Below are 23,222 nucleotides of genomic sequence, written 5' to 3'. Positions count from 1 at the left end.
TAATTGACCTTGTGATCAGGTTTTGGTGATATTTAAGTAGACAAGTCAAAATTTCAAACCCCCTCTTATGGTGTAGGGTACCTGGCCTTCTCTGATGTAATCAGAGTTAGATTTGATTCAGTGATTTTATAAAAAACAGCTAGGAAGCACAATTTAGCAATGGGTTGCAGAGAAAAAAAATATGCTGGCAGAAAAATCCAATTGAGTGATTAAACAGCTCTTCATTTTCTGCCTTTATTTTTATGCTAACAAATTTGTTCTCTAAAAAGTGTCCACAAAGCCAAGTCTCTGATTAACACCTTTGTAGGGATGGTTTTTCACCTATAACTAAATTAAACTTGCTTCAGTGGAAAGGCAGCAAGATGCATCCTCATTTCAATGTCTACTGAAATAATACAGGTTGACACCAGGAAACATTAACGCCACGGCATCCTTGCTGCTTTCTCATGTAGAAGTCTGTTTAATGTGAAAACAAGGTGATATCTAATTAGCACACAGGTAAGGAATTAAGAAAATCTTTATTTAAGGGTGAAGATGTTTCTCACAAAATCGTTGCCCCAATGCATCATTGAAATTCAAGCTGGAAAGATGATTTTAATATATCACTTGTACATATTGTATTGCTCTTCTGGTGACAATGTAGTTTGTTTTTGTCAATTACCCTTTTAATAATAGGGTAAAGAAAATTAAGTGGATTTTTTAAAGAAAACTATACTGTCAATATACTATTAAAACAAATTAAAATGGTAAAAGTTATTGTACTTTAAGTAAAAATAAAAGAGCAAAAATATCAATCCCAGTTTTGATTACTTAAATTAACAAAAAAAAATGCATATAGCAAAGGATAGTTTCAATCTGCCTACCTCTGGGTTATGGGCCCAGCATGCTTCCATTGCAGTACTCTGCTGCACATGTAAGTGCAAGAGATCCTGAAGCACTCACTCGTCATGGGAAAGTACCAATGTGTTTCTTCGTTGGTTAATGGAAGAAACATCTTACAAAAACTCTCCAGATTATTGACTTTTTAAAGTTTTTCTAGGAAACGTTTTAGATGTATGCTTATTAGCCTTTGTCAGTATGTACTTTTTGCAAAGTGTCTCTGTGGCGCAATCGGTTAGTGTGTCCAGCTACTAACCAAAAGGTTGGTGGTTCAATCCCACCCAGGGCTATAATTGACCTTGTTATCAGATTTTGGTGATCTTTAAGTAGACAAGTCAAAATTTCAAACCCCCTGTTATGGTGTAGGGTACCTGGCCTTCTCTGATGTAATCAGAGTTAGATTTGATTCATTGATTTTATAAAAACAGCTAGGAAGCACAATTTAGCAGTGGGTTGCAGAGAAAAAGAAATATGCTGGCAAAAAAATCCAATTGAGTGATTAAACAGCTCTTCATTTTCTGGCTTTATTTTTATGCTAACAAATTTGTTCTCTGAAAAGTGTCCACAAAGCCAAGTCTCTGATTAACACCTTTGTAGGGATGGTTTTTCACCTATTACTAAATTAAACTTGCTTCATTGGAAAGGCAGCAAGATGCATCCTCATTTCAATGTCTACTGAAATAATACAGGTTGACACCATGAAACATTAACGCCACTGCATCCTTGCTGCTTTCTCATGTAGAAGTCTGTTTAATGTGAAAACAAGGTGATATCTAATTAGCACACAGGTAAGGAATTAGGAAAATCTTTATTTAAGGGTGAAGATGTTTCTCACAAAATCGTTGCCCCAATGCATCATTGAAATTCAAGCTGGAAAGATGATTTTAATATATCACTTGTACATTTTGTATTGCTCTTCTGGTGACAATGTAGTTTGTTTTTGTCAATTACCCTTTTAATAATAAGGTAAAGAAAATTAAGTGGATTTTTTAAAGAAAACTATACTGTCAATATACTATTAAAACAAATTAAAATGGTAAAAGTTATTGTACTTTAAGTAAAAATAAAAGAGCCAAAATATCAATCCCAGTTTTGGATTACTTTAATTAACAAAAAAAAATGCATATAGCAGAGGATAGTTTCAATCTTCCTACCGCTGGGTTATGGGCCCAGCATGCTTTCATTGCTGTACTCTGCTGCACATGTAAGTGCAAGAGATCCTGAAGCACTCACTCATCATGGGAAAGTACCAATGTGTTTCTTCGTTGGTGGATGGAAGAAACATCTTACAAAAACTCTCCAGATTATTGACTTTTTAAAGTTTTTCTAGGAAACGTTTTAGATGAATGCTTATTAGCCTTTGTCAGTATGTACTTTTGAAAAGTGTCTCTGTGGCGCAATCAGTTAGTGTGTACGGCAATAAACCAAAAGGTTGGTGGTTCAATCCCACCCAGGGACGTAATTGACATTGTTATCAGATTTTGGTGATCTTTAATAGACAAGTCAAAATTTCAAACCTCCTCTTATGGTGTAGGGTACCTGGCCTTCTCTGATGTAATCAGAGTTAGATTTGTTTCAGTGATTTTATAAAAACAGCTAGGAAGCACAATTTAGCAGTGGGTTGCAGAGAAAAAGAAATATGCTGGCAAAAAAATCCAATTGAGTGATTAAACAGCTCTTAATTTTCTGGCTTTATTTTTATGCTAACAAATTTGTTCTCTGAAAAGTGTCCACAAAGCCAAGTCTCTGATTAACACCTTTGTAGGGATGGTTTTTCACCTATTACTAAATTAAATTTGCTTCATTGGAAAGGCAGCAAGATGCATCCTCATTTCAATGTCTACTGAAAAAATACGGGTTGACACCAGGAAACATTAACGCCACTGCATCCTTGCTGCTTTCTCATGTGGAAGTCTGTTTAATGTGAAAACAAGGTGATATCTAATTAGCACACAGGTAAGGAATTAAGAAAATCTTTATTTAAGGGTGAAGATGTTTCTCACAAAATCGTTGCCCCAATGCATCATTGAAAATCAAGCTGGAAAGATGATTTTAATATATCACTTGTACATTTTGTATTGCTCTTCTGGTGACAATGTAGTTTGTTTTTGTCAATTACCCTTTTAATAATAGGGTAAAGAAAATTAAGTGGATTTTTTAAAGAAAACAATACTTTCAATATACTATTAAAACAAATTAAAATGGTAAAAGTTATTGTACTTTAAGTAAAAATAAAAGAGCAAAAATATCAATCCCAGTTTTGATTACCTAAGTTAACAAAAAAAAATGCATATAGCAAAGGATAGTTTCAATCTGCCTACCTCTGGGTTATGGGCCCAGCATGCTTCCATTGCAGTACTCTGCTGCACATGTAAGTGCAAGAGATCCTGAAGCACTCACTCATCATGGGAAAGTACCAATGTGTTTCTTCGTTGGTTGATGGAAGAAACATCTTACAAAAACTCTCCAGATTATTGACTTTTTAAAGTTTTTCTAGGAAACGTTCTAGATGTATGCTTATTAGCCTTTGTCAGTATGTACTTTTTACAAAGTGTCTCTGTGGCGCAATCGGTTAGTGAGTCTGGCTACTAACCAAAAGGTTGGTGGTTCAATCCCACCCAGTGATGTAATTGAACTTGTTATTAGATTTTGGTGATCTTTAAGTAGACAAGTCAAAATTTCAAACCCCCTCTTATGGTGTAGGGTACCTGGCCTTCTCTGATGTAATCAGAGTTAGATTTGATTCAGTGATTTTATAAAAACAGCTAGGAAGCACAATTTAGCAGTGGGTTGCAGAGAAAAAGAAATATGCTGGCAAAAAAATCCAATTGAGTGATTAAACAGCTCTTAATTTCCTGGCTTTATTTTTAAGCTAACAAATTTGTTCTCTGAAAAGTGTCCACAAAGCCAAGTCTCTGATTAACACCTTTGTAGGGATGGTTTTTCACCTATTACTAAATTAAATTTGCTTCATTGGAAAGGCAGCAAGATGCATCCTCATTTCAATGTCTACTGAAAAAATACGGGTTGACACCAGGAAACAACGCCACTGCATCCTTGCTGCTTTCTCATGTGGAAGTCTGTTTAATGTGAAAACAAGGTGATATCTAATTAGCACACAGGTAAGGAATTAAGAAAATCTTTATTTAAGGGTGAAGATGTTTCTCACAAAATCGTTGCCCCAATGCATCATTGAAATTCAAGCTGGAAAGATGATTTTAATATATCACGTGTACATTTATTATTGCTCTTCTGGTGACAATGTAGTTTGTTTTTGTCAATTACCCTTTTAATAATAGGGTAAAGAAAATTTAGTGGATTTAAACAAATTAAAATGGTAAAAGTTATTGTACTTCAAGTAAAAATAAAAGAGCAAAAATATCAATCCCAGTTTTGATTACTTAAATTAACAAAAAAAATGCATATAGCAAAGGATAGTTTCAATCTGCCTACCTCTGGGTTATGGGCCCAGCATGCTTCCATTGCAGTACTCTGCTGCACATGTAAGTGCAAGAGATCCTGAAGCACTTACTCATCATGGGAAAGTACCAATGTGTTTCTTCGTTGGTTGATGGAAGAAACATTTTACAAAAACTCTCCAGATTATTGACTTTTTAAAGTTTTTCTAGGAAACGTTCTAGATGTATGCTTATTAGCCTTTGTCAGTATGTACTTTTTGTGAAGTGTCTCTGTGGCGCAATCGGTTAGTGTGTCCGGCTACTAACCAAAAGGGACGTAATTGACCTTGTTATCAGATTTTGGTGATCTTTAAGTAGACAAGTCAAAATTTCAAACCCCCTGTTATGGTGTAGGGTACCTGGCCTTCTCTGATGTAATCAGAGTTAGATTTGATTCAGTGATTTTATAAAAACAGCTAGGAAGCACAATTTAGCAGTGGGTTGCAGAGAAAAAGAAATATGCTGGCAAAAAAAATCCAATTGAGTGATTAAACAGCTCTTAATTTTCTGGCTTTATTTTTATGCTAACAAATTTGTTCTCTGAAAAGTGTCCACAAAGCCAAGTCTCTGATTAACACCTTTGTAAGGATGGTTTTTAACCTATTACTAAATTAAACTTGCTTCATTGGAAAGGCAGCAAGATGCATCCTCATTTCAATGTCTACTGAAATAATACAGGTTGACACCAGGAAACATTAACGCCACTGCATCCTTGCTGCTTTCTCATGTGGAAGTCTGTTTAATGTGAAAACAAGGTGATATCTAATTAGCACACAGGTAAGGAATTAAGAAAATCTTTATTTAAGGGTGAAAATGTTTCTCACAAAATCGTTGCCCCAATGCATCATTGAAATTCAAGCTGGAAAGATGATTTTAATATATCACTTGTACATTTTGTATTGCTCTTCTGGTGACAATGTAGTTTGTTTTTGTCAATAACCATTTTAATAATAGGGTAAAGAAAATTAAGTGGATTTTTGAAAGAAAACAATACTATCAATATACTATTAAAACAAATTAAAATGGTAAAAGTTATTGTACTTTAAGTAAAAATAAAAGAGCAAAAATATCAATCCCAGTTTTGATTACTTAAGTTAACAAAAAAAAATGCATATAGCAAAGGATAGTTTCAATCTGCCTACCTCTGGGTTATGGGCCCAGCATGCTTCCATTGCAGTACTCTGCTGCACATGTAAGTGCAAGAGATCCTGAAGCACTCACTCATCATGGGAAAGTACCAATGTGTTTCTTCGTTGGTTGATGGAAGAAACATCTTACAAAAACTCTCCAGATTATTGACTTTTTAAAGTTTTTCTAGGAAACGTTCTAGATGTATGCTTATTAGCCTTTGTCAGTATGTACTTTTTACAAAGTGTCTCTGTGGCGCAATCGGTTAGTGAGTCTAGCTACTAACCAAAAGGTTGGTGGTTCAATCCCACCCAGTGATGTAATTGAACTTGTTATTAGATTTTGGTGATCTTTAAGTAGACAAGTCAAAATTTCAAACCCCCTCTTATGGTGTAGGGTACCTGGCCTTCTCTGATGTAATCAGAGTTAGATTTGATTCAGTGATTTTATAAAAACAGCTAGGAAGCACAATTTAGCAGTGGGTTGCAGAGAAAAAGAAATATGCTGGCAAAAAAATCCAATTGAGTGATTAAACAGCTCTTAATTTTCTGGCTTTATTTTTAAGCTAACAAATTTGTTCTCTGAAAAGTGTCCACAAAGCCAAGTCTCTGATTAACACCTTTGTAGGGATGGTTTTTCACCTATTACTAAATTAAATTTGCTGCATTGGAAAGGCAGCAAGATGCATCCTCATTTCAATGTCTACTGAAAAAATACGGGTTGACACCAGGAAACAACGCCACTGCATCCTTGCTGCTTTCTCATGTGGAAGTCTGTTTAATGTGAAAACAAGGTGATATCTAATTAGCACACAGGTAAGGAATTAAGAAAATCTTTATTTAAGGGTGAAGATGTTTCTCACAAAATCGTTGCCCCAATGCATCATTGAAATTCAAGCTGGAAAGATGATTTTAATATATCACGTGTACATTTTGTATTGCTCTTCTGGTGACAATGTAGTTTGTTTTTGTCAATTACCCTTTTAATAATAGGGTAAAGAAAATTTAGTGGATTTAAACAAATTAAAATGGTAAAAGTTATTGTACTTCAAGTAAAAATAAAAGAGCAAAAATATCAATCCCAGTTTTGATTACTTAAATTAACAAAAAAAATGCATATAGCAAAGGATAGTTTCAATCTGCCTACCTCTGGGTTATGGGCCCAGCATGCTTCCATTGCAGTACTCTGCTGCACATGTAAGTGCAAGAGATCCTGAAGCACTTACTCATCATGGGAAAGTACCAATGTGTTTCTTCGTTGGTTGATGGAAGAAACATTTTACAAAAACTCTCCAGATTATTGACTTTTTACAGTTTTTCTAGGAAACGTTCTAGATGTATGCTTATTAGCCTTTGTCAGTATGTACTTTTTGTGAAGTGTCTCTGTGGCGCAATCGGTTAGTGTGTCCGGCTACTAACCAAAAGGGACGTAATTGACCTTGTTATCAGATTTTGGTGATCTTTAAGTAGACAAGTCAAAATTTCAAACCCCCTGTTATGGTGTAGGGTACCTGGCCTTCTCTGATGTAATCAGAGTTAGATTTGATTCAGTGATTTTATAAAAACAGCTAGGAAGCACAATTTAGCAGTGGGTTGCAGAGAAAAAGAAATATGCTGGCAAAAAAAATCCAATTGAGTGATTAAACAGCTCTTAATTTTCTGGCTTTATTTTTATGCTAACAAATTTGTTCTCTGAAAAGTGTCCACAAAGCCAAGTCTCTGATTAACACCTTTGTAAGGATGGTTTTTAACCTATTACTAAATTAAACTTGCTTCATTGGAAAGGCAGCAAGATGCATCCTCATTTCAATGTCTACTGAAATAATACAGGTTGACACCAGGAAACATTAACGCCACTGCATCCTTGCTGCTTTCTCATGTGGAAGTCTGTTTAATGTGAAAACAAGGTGATATCTAATTAGCACACAGGTAAGGAATTAAGAAAATCTTTATTTAAGGGTGAAAATGTTTCTCACAAAATCGTTGCCCCAATGCATCATTGAAATTCAAGCTGGAAAGATGATTTTAATATATCAGTTGTACATTTTGTATTGCTCTTCTGGTGACAATGTAGTTTGTTTTTGTCAATAACCATTTTAATAATAGGGTAAAGAAAATTAAGTGGATTTTTGAAAGAAAACAATACTATCAATATACTATTAAAACAAATTAAAATGGTAGAAGTTATTGTACTGTAAGTAAAAATAAAAGAGCCAACATATCAATCCCAGTTTTGGATTACTTTAATTAACAAAAAAAATGCATATAGCAGAGGATAGTTTCAATCTGCCTACCTCTGGGTTATGTGCCCAGCATGCTTCCATTGCTGTACTCTGCTGCACATGTAAGTGCAATAGATCCTGAAGCACTCACTCATCATGTGAAAGTACCAATGTGTTTCTTCATTGGTTGATGGAAGAAACATCTTACAAAAACTCTCCAGATTATTGACTTTTTAAAGTTTTTCTAGGAAACGTTTTAGATGAATGCCTATTAGCCTTTGTCAGTATGGACTTTCGCAAAGTGTCTCTGTGGCGCAATCAGTTAGTGTGTATGGCTATTATCCAAAAGGTTGGTGGTTCAATCCCACCCAGGGACGTAATTGACCTTGTTATCAGATTTTGGTGATCTTTAAGTAGACAAGTCAAAATTTCAAACCCCCTCTTATGGTGTAGGGTACCTGGCCTTCTCTGATGTAATCAGAGTTAGATTTGATTCAGTGATTTTATAAAAACAGCTAGGAAGCACAATTTAGCAGTGGGTTGCAGAGAAAAAGAAATATGCTGGCAAAAAAATCCAATTGAGTGATTAAACAGCTCTTCATTTTCTGGCTTTATTTTTATGCTAACAAATTTGTTCTCTGAAAAGTGTCCACAAAGCCAAGTCTCTGATTAACACCTTTGTAAGGATGGTTTTTCACCTATTACTAAATTAAACTTGCTTCATTGGAAAGGCAGCAAGATGCATCCTCATTTCAATGTCTGCTGAAATAATACAGGTTGACACCAGGAAACATTAACGCCACTGCATCCTTGCTGCTTTCTCATGTGGAAGTCTGTTTAATGTGTAAACAAGGTGATATCTAATTAGCACACAGGTAAGGAATTAAGAAAATCTTTATTTAACGGTGAAAATGTTTCTCACAAAATCGTTGCCCCAATGCATCATTGAAATTCAAGCTGGAAAGATGATTTTAATATATCACTTGTACATTTTGTATTGCTCTTCTGGTGACAATGTAGTTTGTTTTTGTCAATTACCATTTTAATAATAGGGTAAAGAAAATTAAGTGGATTTTTAAAAGAAAACAATACTTTCAATATACTATTAAAACAAATTAAAATGGTAAAAGTTATTGTACTTTAATGAAAAATAAAAGAGCAAAAATATCAATCCCAGTTTTGGATTACTTTAATTAACAAAAAAAATGCATATAGCAGAGGATAGTTTTAATCTGCCTACCTCTGCGTTATGGGCCCCGCATGCTTCCATTGCAGTACTTTGCTGCACATGTAAGTGCAAGAGATCCTGAAACACTCACTCATCATGGGAAAGTACCAATGTGTTTCTTCGTTGGTTGATGGAAGAAACATCTTACAAAAACTCTCCAGATTATTGACTTTTTAAAGTTTTTCTAGGAAACGTTCTAGATGTATGCTTATTAGCCTTTGTCAGTATGTACTTTTTACAAAGTGTCTCTGTGGCGCAATCGGTTAGTGTGTCTGGCTACTAACCAAAAGGTTGGTGGTTCAATCCCACCCAGGGACGTAATTGACCTTGTTATCAGATTTTGGTGATCTTTAAGTAGACAAGTCAAAATTTCAAACCCCTTGTTATGGTGTAGGGTACCTGGCCTTCTCTGATGTAATCAGAGTTAGATTTGATTCAGTGATTTTATAAAAACAGATAGGAAGCACAATTTAGCAGTGGGTTGCAGAGAAAAAGAAATATGCTGGCAAAAAAAATCCAATTGAGTGATTAAACAGCTCTTCATTTTCTGGCTTTATTTTTATGCTAACAAATTTGTTCTCTGTAAAGTGTCCACAAAGCCAAGTCTCTGATTAACACCTTTGTAGGGATGGTTTTTCACCTATTACTAAATTAAACTTGCTTCATTGGAAAGGCAGCAAGATGCATCCTCATTTCAATTTCTACTGAAATAATACAGGTTGACACCAGGAAACATTAACGCCACTGCATCCTTGCTGCTTTCTCATGTGGAAGTCTGTTTAATGTGAAAACAAGGTGATATCTAATTAGCACACAGGTAAGGAATTAAGAAAATCTTTATTTAAGGGTGAAGATGTTTCTCACAAAATCGTTGCCCCAATGCATCATTGAAATTCAAGCTGGAAAGATGATTTTAATATATCACTTGTACATTTTGTATTGCTCTTCTGGTGACAATGTAGTTTGTTTTTGTCAATTACCCTTTTAATAATAGGGTAAAGAAAATTAAGTGGATTTTTTAAAGAAAACTATACTGTCAATATACTATTCAAACAAATTAAAATGGTAAAAGTTATTGTACTTCAAGTAAAAATAAAAGAGCAAAAATATCAATCCCAGTTTTGACTACTTAAATTAACAAAAAAAATGCATATAGCAAAGGATAGTTTCAATCTGCCTTCCTCTGGGTTATGGGCCCAGCATGCTTCCATTGCAGTACTCTGCTGCACATGTAAGTGCAAGAGATCCTGAAGCACTCACTCATCATGGGAAAGTACCAATGTGTTTCTTCGTTGGTTGATGGAAGAAACATTTTACAAAAACTCTCCAGATTATTGACTTTTTAAAGTTTTTCTAGGAAACGTTCTAGATGCATGCTTATTAGCCTTTGTCAGTATATACTTTCTGTGAAGTGTCTCTGTGGTGCAATCGGTTAGTGTGTCTGGCTATTAACCAAAAGGTTGGTGGTTCAATCCCACCCAGGGACGTAATTGACCTTGTTATCAGATTTTGGTGATCTTTAAGTAGACAAGTCAAAATTTCAAACCCCCTGTTATGGTGTAGGGTACCTGGCCTTTTCTGATGTAATCAGAGTTAGATTTGATACAGTGATTTAATAAAAACAGTTAGGAAGCACAATTTAGCAGTGGGTTGCAGAGAAAAAGAAATATGCTGGCAAAAAAAATCCAATTGAGTGATTAAACAGCTCTTCATTTTCTGGCTTTATTTTTATGCTAACAAATTTGTTCTCTGAAAAGTGTCCACAAAGCCAAGTCTCTGATTAACACCTTTGTAGGGATGGTTTTTCACCTATTACTAAATTAAACTTGCTTCATTGGAAAGGCAGCAAGATGCATCCTCATTTCAATGTCTACTGAAATAATACAGGTTGACACCAGGAAACATTAACGCCACTGCATCCTTGCTGCTTTCTCATGTAGAAGTCTGTTTAATGTGAAAACAAGGTGATATCTAATTAGCACACAGGTAAGGAATTAAGAAAATCTTTATTTAAGGGTGAAGATGTTTCTCACAAAATCGTTGCCCCAATGCATCATTGAAATTCAAGCTGGAAAGATGATTTTAATATATCACTTGTACATTTTGTATTGCTTTTCTGGTGACAATGTAGTTTGTTTTTGTCAATTACCCTTTTAATAATAGGGTAAAGAAAATTAAGTGGATTTTTTAAAGAAAACTATACTGTCAATATACTATTAAAACAAATTAAAATGGTAAAAGTTATTGTACTTTAAGTAAAAATAAAAGAGCAAAAATATCAATCCCAGTTTTGATTACTTAAATTAACAAAAAAAATGCATATAGCAAAGGATAGTTTCAATCTGCCTACCTCTGGGTTAGGGGCCCAGCATGCTTCCATTGCAGTACTCTGCTGCACATGTAAGTGCAAGAGATCCTGAAGCACTCACTCATCATGGGAAAGTACCAATGTGTTTCTTCATTGGTTGATGGAAGAAACATCTTACAAAAACTCTCCAGATTATTGACTTTTTAAAGTTTTTCTAGGAAACTTTATAGATGTATGCTTATTAGACTTTGTAAGTATGTACTTTTTGCAAAGTGTCTCTGTGGCGCAATCGGTTAGTGTGTCTGGCTACTAACCAAAAGGTTGGTGGTTCAATCCCACCCAGGGACATAATTGACCTTGTGATCAGGTTTTGGTGATATTTAAGTAGACAAGTCAAAATTTCAAACCCCCTCTTATGGTGTAGGGTACCTGGCCTTCTCTGATGTAATCAGAGTTAGATTTGATTCAGTGATTTTATAAAAAAACAGCTAGGAAGCACAATTTAGCAATGGGTTGCAGAGAAAAAAATATGCTGGTAGAAAAATCCAATTGAGTGATTAAACAGCTCTTCATTTTCTGCCTTTATTTTTATGCTAACAAATTTGTTCTCTAAAAAGTGTCCACAAAGCCAAGTCTCTGATTAACACCTTTGTAGGGATGGTTTTTCACCTATAACTAAATTAAACTTGCTCCATTGGAAAGGCAGCAAGATGCATCCTCATTTCAATGTCTACTGAAATGATACAGGTTGACACCAGGAAACATTAACGCCACTGCATCCTTGCTGCTTTCTCATGTAGAAGTCTGTTTAATGTGAAAACAAGGTGACATCTAATTAGCACACAGGTAAGGAATTAAGAAAATCTTTATTTAAGGGTGAAGATGTTTCTCACAAAATCAGTGCCCCAATGCATCATTGAAATTCAAGCTGGAAAGATGATTTTAATATATCACTTGTACATTTTGTATTGCTCTTCTGGTGACAATGTAGTTTGTTTTTGTCAATTACCCTTTTAATAATATGGTAAAGAAAATTAAGTGGATTTTTTAAAGAAAACTATACTGTCAATATACTATTAAAACAAATTAAAATGGTAAAAGTTATTGTACTTTAAGTAAAAATAAAAGAGCAAAAATATCAATCCCAGTTTTGATTACTTAAATTAACAAAAAAAAATGCATATAGCAAAGGATAGTTTCAATCTGCCTACCTCAGGGTTATGGGCCCAGCATGCTTCCATTGCAGTACTCTGCTGCACATGTAAGTGCAAGAGATCCTGAAGCACTCACTCATCATGGGAAAGTACCAATGTGTTTCTTCGTTGGTTGATGGAAGAAACATCTTACAAAAACTCTCCAGATTATTGACTTTTTAAAGTTTTTCTAGGAAACGTTCTAGATGTATGCTTATTAGCCTTTGTCAGTATGTACTTTTTGCAAAGTGTCTCTGTGGCGCAATCGGTTAGTGTGTCCGACTACTAACCAAAAGGTTGGTGGTTCAATCCCACCCAGGGACGTAATTGACCTTGTTTTCAGATTTTGGTGATCTTTAAGTAGACAAGTCAAAATTTCAAACCCCCTGTTATGGTGTAGGGTACCTGGCCTTCTCTGATGTAATCAGAGTTAGATTTGATTCATTGATTTTATAAAAACAGCTAGGAAGCACAATTTAGCAGTGGGTTGCAGAGAAAAAGAAATATGCTGGCAAAAAAAATCCAATTGAGTGATTAAACAGCTCTTCATTTTCTGGCTTTATTTTTATGCTAACAAATTTGTTCTCTGAAAAGTGTCCACAAAGCCAAGTCTCTGATTAACACCTTTGTAGGGATGGTTTTTCACCTATTACTAAATTAAACTTGCTTCATTGGAAAGGCAGCAAGATGCATCCTCATTTCAATGTCTACTGAAATAATACAGGTTGACACCAGGAAACATTAACACCACTGCATCCTTGCTGCTTTCTCATGTAGAAGTCTGTTTAATGTGAAAACAAGGTGATATCTAATTAGCACACAGGTAAGGAATTAAGAAAATCTTTATTTAAGGGTGAAGATGTTTCTCACAAAATCGTTGCCCCAATGCATCATTGAAATTCAAGCTGGAAAGATGATTTTAATATATCACTTGTACATTTTGTATAGCTCTTCTGGTGACAATGCAGTTTGTTTTTGTCAATTACCCTTTTAATAATAGGGTAAAGAAAATTAAGTGGATTTTTTAAAGAAAACTATACTGTCAATATACTATTAAAACAAATTAAAATGGTAAAAGTTATTGTACTTTAAGTAAAAATAAAAGAGCAAAAATATCAATCCCAGTTTTGATTACTTTAATTAACAAAAAAATGCATATAGCAGAGGATAGTTTCAATTTGCCTACCTCTGGGTAATGGGCACAGCATGCTTCCATTGCAGTACTCTGCTGCACATGTAAGTGCAAGAGATCCTGAAGCACTCACTCATCATGGGAAAGTACCAATGTGTTTCTTCATTGGTTGATGGAAGAAACATCTTACAAAAACTCTCCAGATTATTGACTTTTTAAAGTTTTTCTAGGAAACGTTCTAGATGTATGCTTATTAGCCTTTGTCAGTATGCACTTTTTGCAAAGTGTTTCTGTGGCGCAATCGGTTAGTGTGTCTGGCTACTAACCAAAAGGTTGGTGGTTCAATCCCAACCAGGGACGTAATTGACCTTGTTATCAGATTTTGGTGATCTTTAAGTAGACAAGTCAAAATTTCAAACCCCCTGTTCTGGTGTAGGGTACCTGGCCTTCTCTGATGTAATCAGAGTTAGATTTGATTCAGTGATTTTATAAAAACAGCTAGGAAGCACAATTTAGCAGTGGGTTGCAGAGAAAAAGAAATATGCTGGCAAAAAAAATCTAATTGAGTGATTCAACAGCTCTTAATTTTCTGGCTTTATTTTTATGCTAACAAATTTGTTCTCTGAAAAGTGTCCACAAAGCCAAGTCTCTGATTAACACCTTTGTAAGGATTGTTTTTAACCTATTACTAAATTAAACTTGCTTCATTGGAAAGGCAGCAAGATGCATCCTCATTTCAATGTCTACTGAAATAATACAGGTTGACACCAGGAAACATTAACGCCACTGCATCCTTGCTGCTTTCTCATGTGGAAGTCTGTTTAATGTGAAAACAAGGTGATATCTAATTAGCACACAGGTAAGGAATTAAGAAAATCTTTATTTAAGGGTGAAAATGTTTCTCACAAAATCGTTGCCCCAATGCATCATTGAAATTCAAGCTGGAAAGATGATTTTAATATATCACTTGTACATTTTGTATTGCTCTTCTGGTGACAATGTAGTTTGTTTTTGTCAATTACCATTTTAATAATAGGGTAAAGAAAATTAAGCTGATTTTTGAAAGAAAACAATACTGTCAATATACTATTAAAACAAATTAAAATGGTAAAAGTTATTGTACTTTAAGTAAAAATAAAAGAGCCAACATATCAATCCCAGTTTTGGATTACTTTAATTAACAAAAAAAAAATGCATATAGCAGAGGATAGTTTCAATCTGCCTACCTCTGGGTTATGTGCCCAGCATGCTTCCATTGCTGTACTCTGCTGCACATGTAAGTGCAATAGATCCTGAAGCACTCACTCATCATGGGAAAGTACCAATGTGTTTCTTCGTTGGTTGATGGAAGAAACATCTTACAAAAACTCTCCAGATTATTGACTTTTTAAAGTTTTTCTAGGAAACGTTTTAGATGAATGCTTATTAGCCTTTGTCAGTATGTACTTTCGCAAAGTGTCTCTATGGCGCAATCAGTTAGTGTGTATGGCTATTAACCAAAAGGTTGGTGGTTCAATCCCACCCAGGGACATAATTGACCTTGTTATCAGATTTTGGTGATCTTTAAGTACACAAGTCAAAATTTCAAACCCCCTCTTATGGTGTAGGGTACCTGGCCTTCTCTGATGTAATCAGAGTTAGATTTGATTCAGTGATTTTATAAAAACAGCTAGGAAGCACAATTTAGCAGTGGGTTGCAGAGAAAAAGAAATATGCTGGCAAAAAAATCCAATTAAGTGATTAAACAGCTCTTCATTTTCTGGCTTTATTTTTATGCTAACAAATTTGTTCTCTGAAAAGTGTCCACAAAGCCAAGTCTCTAATTAACACCTTTGTAAGGATGGTTTTTCACCTATTACTAAATTAAACTTGCTTCATTGGAAAGGCAGCAAGATGCATCCTCATTTCAATGTCTACTAAAATAATACGGGTTGACACCAGGAAACATTAACGCCACTGCATCCTTGCTGCTTTCTCATGTGGAAGTCTGTTTAATGTGAAAACAAGGTGATATCTAATTAGCACACAGGTAAGGAATTAAGAAAATCTTTATTTAAGGGTGAAGATGTTTCTCACAAAATCGTTGCCCCAATGCATCATTGAAATTCAAGCTGGAAAGATGATTTTAATATATCACTTGTACATTTTGTATTGCTCTTCTGGTGACAATGTAGTTTGTTTTTGTCAATTACCCTTTTAATAATAGGGTAAAGAAAATTAAGTGGATTTTTTTAAAATAAAACTATACTGTCAATATACTATTAAAACAAATTAAAATGGTAAAAGTTATTGTACTTTAAGTAAAAATAAAAGAGCAAAAATATCAATCCCAGTTTTGATTACTTAAATTAACAAAAAAAAAATGCATATAGCAAAGGATAGTTTCAATCTGCCTACCTCTGGGTTATGGGCCCAGCATGCTTCCATTGCAGTACTCTGCTGCACATGTAAGTGCAAGAGATCCTGAAGCACTCACTCATCATGGGAAAGTACCAATGTGTTTCTTCGTTGGTTGATGGAAGAAACATCTTACAAAAACTCTCCAGATTATTGACTTTTTAAAGTTTTTCTAGGAAACGTTTTAGATGAATGCTTATTAGCCTTTGTCAGTATGTACTTTTGCAAAGTGTCTCTGTGGCGCAATCAGTTAGTGTGTATGGCTATTAACCAAAAGGTTGGTGGTTCAATCCCACCGAGGGACGTAATTGACCTTGTTATCAGATTTTGGTGATCTTTAAGTAGACAAGTCAAAATGTCAAACCCCCTCTTATGGTGTAGGGTACCTGGCCTTCTCTGATGTAATCAGAGTTAGATTTGATTCAGTGATTTTATAAAAACAGCTAGGAAGCACAATTTAGCAGTGGGTTGCAGAGAAAAAGAAATATGCTGGCAAAAAAATCCAATTGAGTGATTAAACAGCTCTTCATTTTCTGGCTTTATTTTTATGCTAACAAATTTGTTCTCTGAAAAGTGTCCACAAAGCCAAGTCTCTGATTAACACCTTTGTAAGGATGGTTTTTCACCTATTACTAAATTAAACTTGCTTCATTGGAAAGGCAGCAAGATGCATCCTCATTTCAATGTCTACTGAAATAATACAGGTTGACACCAGGAAACATTAACACCACTGCATCCTTGCTGCTTTCTCATGTGGAAGTCTTTTTAATGTGAAAACAAGGTGATATCTAATTAGCACACAGGTAAGGAATTAAGAAAATCTTTATTTAAGGGTGAAAATGTTTCTCACAAAATCGTTGCCCCAATGCATCATTGAAATTCAAGCTGGAAAGATGATTTTAATATATCACTTGTACATTTTGTATTGCTCTTCTGGTGACAATGTAGTTTGTTTTTGTCAATTACCATTTTAATAATAGGGTAAAGAAAATTAATGGATTTTTAAAAGAAAACAATACTCTCAATTTACTATTAAAACAAATTAAAATGGTAAAAGTTATTGTACTTTAATGAAAAATAAAAGAGCAAAAATATCAATCCCAGTTTTGGATTACTTTAATTAACAAAAAAAATGCATATAGCAGAGGATAGTTTTAATCTGCCTACCTCTGGGTTATGGGCCCAGCATGCTTCCATTGCAGTACTCTGCTGCACATGTAAGTGCAAGAGATCCTGAAGCACTCACTCATCATGGGAAAGTACCAATGTGTTTCTTTGTTGGTGGATGGAAGAAACATCTTACAAAAACTCTCCAGATTATTGACTTTTTAAAGTTTTTCTAGGAAACGTTTTAGATGAATGCTTATTAGCCTTTGTCAGTATGGACTTTTGCAAAGTGTCTCTGTGGCGCAATCGGTTAGTGTGTCCGGCTACTAACCAAAAGGTTGGTGGTTCAATCCCAACCAGGGACGTAATTGACCTTGTTATCAGATTTTGGTGATCTTTAAGTAGACAAGTCAAAATTTCAAACCCCCTGTTATGGTGTAGGGTACCTGGCCTTCTCTGATGTAATCAGAGTTAGATTTGATTAATTGATTTTATAAAAACAGCAAGGAAGCACAATTTAGCAGTGGGTTGCAGAGAAAAAGAAATATGCTGGCAAAAAAATCAAATTGAGTGATTAAACAGCTCTTAATTTTCTGGCTTTATTTTTATGCTAACAAATTTGTTCTCTGAAAAGTGTCCACAAAGCCAAGTCTCTGATTAACACCTTTGTAGGGATGGTTTTTCACCTATTACTATATTAAATTTGCTTCATTGGAAAGGCAGCAAGATGCATCCTCATTTCAATGTCTACTGAAATAATACGGGTTGACACCAGGAAACATTAACGCCACTGCATCCTTGCTGCTTTCTCATGTGGAAGTCTGTTTAATGTGAAAACAAGGTGATATCTAATTAGCACACAGGTAAGGAATTAAGAAAATCTTTATTTAAGGGTGAAGATGTTTCTCACAAAATCGTTGCCCCAATGCATCATTGAAATTCAAGCTGGAAAGATGATTTTAATATATCACTTGTACATTTTGTATTGCTCTTCTGGTGACAATGTAGTTTGTTTTTGTCAATTACCATTTTAATAATAGGGTAAAGAAAATTAAGTGGATTTTTGAAAGAAAACAATACTGTCAATATACTATTAAAACAAATTAAAATGGTAAAAGTCATTGTACTTTAAGTAAACATAAAATAGCTAACATATCAATCCCAGTTTTGGATTACTTTAACAAAAAAAATGCATATAGCAGAGGATAGTTTCAATCTGCCTACCTCTGGGTAATGGGCCCAGCATGCTTCCATTGCAGTACTCTGCTGCACATGTAAGTGCAAGAGATCCTGAAGCACTCACTCATCATGGGAAAGTACCAATGTGTTTCTTCGTTGGTTGATTTAAGAAAATTCTTACAAAAACTCTCCAGATTATTGACTTTTTAAAGTTTTTCTAGGAAACGTTCTAGATGAATGCTTATTAGCCTTTGTCAGTATGTACTTTTTGCAAAGTGTCTCTGTGGCGCAATTGGTTAGTGTGTATGGCTACCTAACCAAAAGGTTGGTGGTTCAATCCCACCCAGGGACATAATTGACCTTGTGATCAGGTTTTGGTGATATTTAAGTAGACAAGTCAAAATTTCAGACCCCCTCTTATGGTGTAGGGTACCTGGCCTTCTCTGATGTAATCAGAGTTAGATTTGATTCAGTGATTTTATAAAAAACAGCTAGGAAGCACAATTTAGCAATGGGTTGCAGAGAAAAAAATATGCTGGTAGAAAAATCCAATTGAGTGATTAAACAGCTCTTCATTTTCTGCCTTTATTTTTATGCTAACAAATTTGTTCTCTAAAAAGTGTCCACAAAGCCAAGTCTCTGATTAACACCTTTGTAGGGATGGTTTTTCACCTATAACTAAATTAAACTTGCTCCATTGGAAAGGCAGCAAGATGCATCCTCATTTCAATGTCTACTGAAATAATACAGGTTGACACCAGGAAACATTAACGCCACTGCATCCTTGCTGCTTTCTCATGTAGAAGTCTGTTTAATGTGAAAACAAGGTGACATCTAATTAGCACACAGGTAAGGAATTAAGAAAATCTTTATTTAAGGGTGAAGATGTTTCTCACAAAATCGTTGCCCCAATGTATCATTGAAATTCAAGCTGGAAAGATGATTTTAATATATCACTTGTACATTTTGTATTGCTCTTCTGGTGACAATGTAGTTTGTTTTTGTCAATTACCCTTTTAATAATAGGGTAAAGAAAATTAAGTGGATTTTTTAAAGAAAACTATACTGTCAATATACTATTAAAACAAATTAAAATGGTAAAAGTTATTGTACTTTAAGTAAAAATAAAAGAGCAAAAATATCAATCCCAGTTTTGATTACTTAAATTAACAAAAAAAAATGCATATAGCAAAGGATAGTTTCAATCTGCCTACCTCTGGGTTATGGGCCCAGCATGCTTCCATTGCAGTACTCTGCTGCACATGTAAGTGCAAGAGATCCTGAAGCACTCACTCATCATGGGAAAGTACCAATGTGTTTCTTTGTTGGTTGATGGTAGAAACATCTTACAAAAACTCTCCAGATTATTGACTTTTTAAAGTTTTTCTAGGAAACGTTCTAGATGTATGCTTATTAGCCTTTGTCAGTATGTACTTTTTGCAAAGTGTCTCTGTGGCGCAATCGGTTAGTGTGTCCGACTACTAACCAAAAGGTTGGTGGTTCAATCCCACCCAGGGACGTAATTGACCTTGTTATCAGATTTTGGTGATCTTTAAGTAGACAAGTCAAAATTTCAAACCCCCTGTTATGGTGTAGGGTACCTGGCCTTCTCTGATGTAATCAGAGTTAGATTTGATTCATTGATTTTATAAAAACAGCTAGGAAGCACAATTTAGCAGTGGGTTGCAGAGAAAAAGAAATATGCTGGAAAAAAAAATCCAATTGAGTGATTAAACAGCTCTTCATTTTCTGGCTTTATTTTTATGCTAACAAATTTGTTCTCTGAAAAGTGTCCACAAAGCCAAGTCTCTGATTAACACCTTTGTAGGGATGGTTTTTCACCTATTACTAAATTAAACTTGCTTCATTGGAAAGGCAGCAAGATGCATCCTCATTTCAATGTCTACTGAAATAATACAGGTTGACACCAGGAAACATTAACGCCACTGCATCCTTGCTGCTTTCTCATGTAGAAGTCTGTTTAATGTGAAAACAAGGTGATATCTAATTAGCACACAGGTAAGGAATTAAGAAAATCTTTATTTAAGGGTGAAGATGTTTCTCACAAAATCGTTGCCCCAATGCATCATTGAAATTCAAGCTGGAAAGATGATTTTAATATATCACTTGTACATTTTGTATTGCTCTTCTGGTGACAATGTAGTTTGTTTTTGTCAATTACCCTTTTAATAATAGGGTAAAGAAAATTAAGTGGATTTTTTAAAGAAAACTATACTGTCAATATACTATTAAAACAAATTAAAATGGTAAAAGTTATTGTACTTTAAGTAAAAATAAAAGAGCAAAAATATCAATCCCAGTTTTGATTACTTTAATTAACAAAAAAAATGCATATAGCAGAGGATAGTTTCAATCTGCCTACCTCTGGGTAATGGGCCCAGCATGCTTCCATTGCAGTACTCTGCTGCACATGTAAGTGCAAGAGATCCTGAAGCACTCACTCATCATGGGAAAGTACCAATGTGTTTCTTCATTGGTTGATGGAAGAAACATCTTACAAAAACTCTCCAGATTATTGACTTTTTAAAGTTTTTCTAGGAAACGTTCTAGATGTATGCTTATTAGCCTTTGTCAGTACGTACTTTTTGCAAAGTGTCTCTGTGGCGCAATCGGTTAGTGTGTCCGACTACTAACCAAAAGGTTGGTGGTTCAATCCCACCCAGGGACGTAATTGACCTTGTTTTCAGATTTTGGTGATCTTTAAGTAGACAAGTCAAAATTTCAAACCCCCTGTTATGGTGTAGGGTACCTGGCCTTCTCTGATGTAATTAGAGTTAGATTTGATTCATTGATTTTATAAAAACAGCTAGGAAGCACAATTTAGCAGTGGGTTGCAGAGAAAAAGAAATATGCTGGCAAAAAAAATCAAATTGAGTGATTAAACAGCTCTTCATTTTCTGGCTTTATTTTTATGCTAACAAATTTGTTCTCTGAAAAGTGTCCACAAAGCCAAGTCTCTGATTAACACCTTTGTAGGGATGGTTTTTCACCTATTACTAAATTAAACTTGCTTCATTGGAAAGGCAGCAAGATGCATCCTCATTTCAATGTCTACTGAAATAATACAGGTTGACACCAGGAAACATTAACGCCACTGCATCCTTGCTGCTTTCTCATGTAGAAGTCTGTTTAATGTGAAAACAAGGTGATATCTAATTAGCACACAGGTAAGGAATTAAGAAAATCTTTATTTAAGGGTGAAGATGTTTCTCACAAAATCGTTGCCCCAATGCATCATTGAAATTCAAGCTGGAAAGATGATTTTAATATATCACTTGTACATTTTGTATTGCTCTTCTGGTAACAATGCAGTTTGTTTTTGTCAATTACCCTTTTAATAATAGGGTAAAGAAAATTAAGTGGATTTTTTAAAGAAAACTATACTGTCAATATACTATTAAAACAAATTAAAATGGTAAAAGTTATTGTACTTTAATGAAAAATAAAAGAGCAAAAATATCAATCCCAGTTTTGGATTACTTTAATTAACAAAAAAAATGCATATAGCAAAGGATAGTTTTAATCTGCCTACCTCTGGGTTATGGGCCCAGCATGCTTCCATTGCAGTACTCTGCTGCACATGTAAGTGCAAGAGATCCTGAAGCACTCACTCATCATGGGAAAGTACCAATGTGTTTCTTCGTTGGTTGATGGAAGAAACATCTTACAAAAACTCTCCAGATTATTGACTTTTTAAAGTTTTTCTAGGAAACGTTCTATATGTATGCTTATTAGCCTTTGTCAGTATGTACTTTTTGCAAAGTGTCTCTGTGGCGCAATCGGTTAGTGTGTCCGACTACTAACCAAAAGGTTGGTGGTTCAATCCCACCCAGGGACGTAATTGACCTTGTTATCAGATTTTGGTGATCTTTAAGTAGACAAGTCAAAATTTCAAACCCCCTGTTATGGTGTAGGGTACCTGGCCTTCTCTGATGTAATCAGAGTTAGATTTGATTCATTGATTTTATAAAAACAGCTAGGAAGCACAATTTAGCAGTGGGTTGCAGAGAAAAAGAAATATGCTGGCAAAAAAAATCCAATTGAGTGATTAAACAGCTCTTCATTTTCTGGCTTTATTTTTATGCTAACAAATTTGTTCTCTGAAAAGTGTCCACAAAGCCAAGTCTCTGATTAACACCTTTGTAGAGATGGTTTTTCACCTATTACTAAATTAAACTTGCTTCATTGGAAAGGCAGCAAGATGCATCCTCAATTCAATGTCTACTGAAATAATACAGGTTGACACCAGGAAACATTAACGCCACTGCATCCTTGCTGCTTTCTCATGTAGAAGTCTGTTTAATGTGAAAACAAGGTGATATCTAATTAGCACATAGGTAAGGAATTAAGAAAATCTTTATTTAAGGGTGAAGATGTTTCTCACAAAATCGTTGCCCCAATGCATCATTGAAATTCAAGCTGGAAAGATGATTTTAATATATCACTTGTACATTTTGTATTGCTCTTCTGGTGACAATGTAGTTTGTTTTTGTCAATTACCCTTTTAATAATAGGGTAAAGAAAATTAAGTGGATTTTTTAAAGAAAACTATACTGTCAATATACTATTAAAACAAATTAAAATGGTAAAAGTTATTGTACTTTAAGTAAAAATAAAAGAGCAAAAATATCAATCCCAGTTTTGATTACTTTAATTAACAAAAAAAAATGCATATAGCAGAGGATAGTTTCAATCTGCCTACCTCTGGGTAATGGGCCCAGCATGCTTCCATTGCAGTACTCTGCTGCACATGTAAGTGCAAGAGATCCTGAAGCACTCACTCATCATGGGAAAGTACCAATGTGTTTCTTCATTGGTTGATGGAAGAAACATCTTACAAAAACTCTCCAGATTATTGACTTTTTAAAGTTTTTCTAGGAAAATTTCTAGATGTATGCTTATTAGCCTTTGTCAGTATGTACTTTTTGCAAAGTGTTTCTGTGGCGCAATCGGTTAGTGTGTCCGGCTACT

The 23,222-nt window shown here is 34.7% G+C and overlaps 2 non-coding genes across 2 annotated transcripts; both read left to right on the top strand.

Annotated features, from left to right (window-relative positions):
* Window positions 1-9,158: 9,158 nt before the first annotated feature.
* TRNAS-ACU (transfer RNA serine (anticodon ACU)) lies at window positions 9,159-9,232 on the top strand. The gene has a single exon. It is a non-coding gene; the product is annotated as a tRNA-Ser (tRNA).
* A 2,264-nt stretch (window positions 9,233-11,496) lies between these two features.
* On the top strand, window positions 11,497-11,570 carry TRNAS-ACU (transfer RNA serine (anticodon ACU)). The gene has a single exon. It is a non-coding gene; the product is annotated as a tRNA-Ser (tRNA).
* The last annotated feature ends 11,652 nt before the right edge of the window (window positions 11,571-23,222 follow it).

This window comes from Pseudophryne corroboree (assembly GCF_028390025.1).
Source record: "Pseudophryne corroboree isolate aPseCor3 chromosome 7 unlocalized genomic scaffold, aPseCor3.hap2 SUPER_7_unloc_2, whole genome shotgun sequence".
Classification (NCBI taxonomy): domain Eukaryota; kingdom Metazoa; phylum Chordata; class Amphibia; order Anura; family Myobatrachidae; genus Pseudophryne; species Pseudophryne corroboree.
This window is presented reverse-complemented; position numbering and strand designations above follow the sequence as displayed.